Source organism: Cryptomeria japonica, chromosome 7, assembly GCF_030272615.1.
Source record: "Cryptomeria japonica chromosome 7, Sugi_1.0, whole genome shotgun sequence".
NCBI lineage: Eukaryota > Viridiplantae > Streptophyta > Pinopsida > Cupressales > Cupressaceae > Cryptomeria > Cryptomeria japonica.
In genome coordinates, this window is record NC_081411.1 from 228,409,222 (window position 1) to 228,413,788 (window position 4,567).

A 4,567-nucleotide genomic window follows, 5' to 3' on the forward strand; every position below is an offset into this window, starting at 1 on the left:
TCTTAAACCCTAGCAAAAATACAACAAAAATCATAACCATGATTTCCGATAACCAAAACATGATGCGGTTCTGGTCAAATACAAACTCACATTCCAAACCGCAACACTTCAATCATCACTGATCGCCAGATCTAATCAAAACATTTCCTCGTTTACCAGTTAAGGTCCTAATTCCCAATTCACCGTCTTCAATACCAATAAGGCATTTCTGGTAGACCAAAAAGACTTAGATGACAAAATACAACACAACATAGTAAACATCAATTGTCATCAATGACAACACAAATAACTGATCAAAGTCATCCAATCATGCAATCTCAATCTCTTCATCACAATTTCATCACAAACAGTCCATTACCAGTTCAATCATCATTCTTCATCTACATCAATTATGCCAATCATGCCAAGACATCCACCCCTTCACTCCCTTTTGTCAGCATCATGGATCATGAAAATAGAGTCGTCCATTTCAAATAAGAGATAGTTTGCATAATTTTTAAAAAAAATTCCAACAAAAAAATAAAATAAAATTACAAGATTTTTTCTATCACCATTATAATGTTCACAACTTGACCACAAAATTTTAAAAAAGATGTTAATAACGAAAATCACTCCTTTCCATAAGAGAATACCCCAAATAAAAGCATGAGTGCTGGTCAAGCGACCATGCTATTAACTACGGGATGGATTCATTCCAAACGACTTGGAGTCAACTGAAACCGTCCGTTCTCCATGACAAACGCTCCCGCTATAAAACGAGGCCCGGTGTATTAAAAAACGGACATATGCTTAACCCTCCTTTTCACGAAACAATAATTCACTTCATCATAGAGTACACGTGGCAGCAGAAAGAGAAAAGACACCTGACATAGTTGTATCGTGGCCAAACATGTATCACTAAAATACTTGAAAGCGTATCTATGATTGCGCAGCTCCCCAAAAATTACGATTTTAAATTTAGTGCACGAGTCAACATCAATCCATGTTCGCGGATCGCTTAATATCTCCTCAAAAGACGTTAACACGTGGCACAGGAACCATAGATTTCTGATATTTATTTTCTGGTCAATCAATCAAATTTCACGTGGAGGAGCACCACACAGGCCGCGTGCAGTGGATAGAGTGGGGCCAAATCTGGCAGAGATTTAGGGGTCAGCTATTTTAAGTGGAAAGCCTGAATTTTAAGAACTCTATTAATGGCGGCACTAACACCTAATCTTCATATCCTCGGTACTTGTGCCCTCCTGATAGGCTTGTTGATCATGGAGTCCATCAATTGTAAAAAATAGCATGGGTTTCCAGCAGGACTGGAAATTGACAATTCATATGAAAAAGATTACAACTCATTTGGAAATATATATTATTCTGGTAAATGAGTATTTTTTATTAAAATTTAAACAAGGAATAATTTAGAATCACAAAAATTAAAAAATATAATGATGTAGTATTATGTTTGATGATTTGAATTCCAAATCTTATTATAAGCAGAAGACTTGTCACTTAATTTGTTATAAAAAATTGTAAGTGATTGGAAATCGTCATATAGGATTTTGAGAACCCAAAATTAGGTTGATCAACAATTGGTTCTTCTATATTTTTATTAATAATATAAAAATAATAGTTGTGACTTTAAAACTATCAAACTGTTAAGAGTACCAATGACATGTAGGGGAAGCGTACCATTAGTGATTATAGCTAACTTCATCCACTCACAGATCTTAAATGAATTATTAGTTCTTGTGGGCAAATGTTCATGCACAAATGTGTCAATTATGAAACAAAAAGATAAAAATATAGAAATTCTCATATAAAATTTTGAAAAACATGAAATTAAATTACTGACCTATTCCATTTCATCTGTACTAATATTTCAATTTTCAATACTTTGAAAAACAAAAACAGGAGTAAAAGTTTACTTCTTTTTGAGACAGCCATGACAGATTTGAAATTATAGGTCCCATTTTCAGTGCTCTAAAGTTAGCGGCGTGTAAGTAGGATTTAGAGAATTATAATACAATGTTGACTATTTTATCACATTTCCCAAGGTCATCGAAAATTAACAATAAAATTTCCACCAAAATCGGCAAGTTACTGGACGAAATTTCCACCCAATTTCCAAAGTGTCCTCTATATAACCACTGGCTTCGCTTCACAAAAGAACTTGGCCTGAGTTTTTTCGGTATTTTTCACGAATTGAAGATGTCAGGCCGCCCTAATCGCCATAGTCGAAGACCTTCCACAGGAATGCCTTCGCTTTTTTCTTCACAGGAGCTGTCTGATATAGCCAAATCTCTCCAACAGCAGCCATGCCAGAGTAACAACAATACCAATTCGGCTCCTCCAGTACCAGTTTCTTCAGTAACAACGCCCAAAGTTCCTGTCTCGCCCGACTCCCGTCCAGACTCCTAATTGCATTCAGGTCTGTAGTATATTCTCGATTTGACAGACTCTGTGTATGTTCATAAGATTAGATATTGGAGCTTATAACTCAAAATATCATTGTTTGTCTGTGTGTAGTATTTCTTGTGGAGCTCTCACTTTTGAGGTTTGGGGAGCGAACAGTTTAACTACTGTAGAATGTTTGTATCAGTTGTTCTTGGCATAACATATTGTGTTGGTTGTGGTGGGGGATGTTGTTTTGTTGTTTGATGGATTTTAAGTGTTGAATAATATTGCAGAGGGACGTCATTATAGATCTGAGATCTCTGCTTATAAAGCCGAGAAAATTGGACTTCTATGGCTGCAAATTTTTGTGTATTGATTTCTGGTGTTTTTTATCATGTTCGACTCTCTAAATTTATGTTCAGAAACTGTTGAAATGCACATGTTAAGCATATTTATTCTAGTGAAACTTGAGACTAAGATAACTTTGGTAGAAATGCTATATTTAAGAGAAAGGTTAATGAATGCAAAATAAAAATAAAAATTCATGCCTTGGTATAGATTCTCAAATTAAATAAATATTCTAAATTAAAAAAAAATCATAGAAAACAGTGAAATGATAAACTCGGTGAAAGTCTATTGTATTTTATCTCTTAAAATTTCATTATAAGATATGAAAATACAATAAACCTGTTTTATATGCCCAACTCTGTAGTAATTGCCATTTTACTCCATGTTGCAGTGTTTTAATAAGCTTTACGCAACAATCATGGGAAGTCAATGCCAATTTTTAGCTCATTGAGTCATATTACTTTATATTTGTAAGCAGCATCTATGCGATGATTGCAGGTCATGCACATGGAAATGAAAGCATATTTAAATATAAGACAAACATCAAATGATTGTGGGCCACAGACATTGAGACATTGAAATTAAAGGCATAATTAAAAATCAGACAAATCATGTAATGAAATCGTCTGTTAAAAGGAAGTCAAGCCTTACAAACCTCTTCTATTGTCTCATGGGTGTGCCAAGTTGGGCCATTTATCAATTATTTATTATCTTTATTAGCATGGAGCGTGGAGAGTAGTAGTTGCTTAAAGATATTGCTTCATCTCTCTATATAGGCCAGTTACATTTCAAATGTGGCAAGATTTTTCTTCAAATTTATAAATCAGATGGAGTATACAAATTTGCAAACTAAAAAGTGAAATTTTGTGATTGCAAGAACATTGTGTTGGAGATATTTTGATTAATAACTCATTTTGTATAAATTTCCCAAACTCAATGCAAAACCAGCAATATCTTAATCGAATAACTAAAAAATAGCTGTCTATGCAAGTTGAAATTCCAGCACCCAATTTCAATAAAAGCTGGCAGACAAGAATTCAATACCTTTCATAGAAAGATCTCAATGTCAAAATATATAGAAAATGTGACTATCAAAAGAAGAAAGGGACAGACCTTGAGAAAAAAATTCCTGGATTTAAATGGGAAATCTAATAAATCTGTTTATAAACGCATAGAGCAATCTTGTAATGAACAATTGTACCAATACTGGATTCAAATTCATCATATGGAAGCTTTTATCTAAGTTACGGTGAATAAAGTGAACTAACTATAATACAGTAACATTAATCCAATCAACAGCGATGGTAACTCAATATTTCTTACTACATTCATACAAAAGTTATGTGTCAAGACACTCAACCACAGTACAGAAAGAATGATTTAGTTATATATTGTTCAATCATGCTTCCAAAGTTATTAATATGATCTCAAATTTTAAAATATCTATATTGATTGCTTTGTAGAAAGCAATTTAATATTTACAGTTATAGCAACATGATGTTGAGCATTATATTTCTAAGCATGTCTTTGCATTCAAATCCATCATATGTAAGTCATTCTAGCATTGTAAATAGATGGTCACATACCATTTCCTTTGTCTCTATCCATGCAAGCACATAAAATTGTAATCCAATACAATTATACATCCTTTGTGAATTATTTAGAGAAAAACTTTTCATGTTATCTAAGTGGTTGCCATTGCACCTGTGGACAAGCCCTGCTTTTGCCCCCAATCATAGCAACGTGATGCTGACCATTATATTTGTGTGTGAGTCCGTGCATTTCTAACAATGGAGACTCATTAAAAAATGTGCAGATGCTTCTTGCCTACCAG

The 4,567-nt window shown here is 33.7% G+C and overlaps 1 long non-coding RNA gene across 1 annotated transcript; it reads left to right on the forward strand.

Annotated features, from left to right (window-relative positions):
- Positions 1–2,123: 2,123 nt before the first annotated feature.
- LOC131028438 (uncharacterized) lies at positions 2,124–2,735 on the forward strand. Its single transcript, XR_009102594.1, has 2 exons — positions 2,124–2,419; positions 2,518–2,735. It is a non-coding gene; the product is annotated as an uncharacterized LOC131028438 (long non-coding RNA).
- Positions 2,736–4,567: the final 1,832 nt, after the last annotated feature.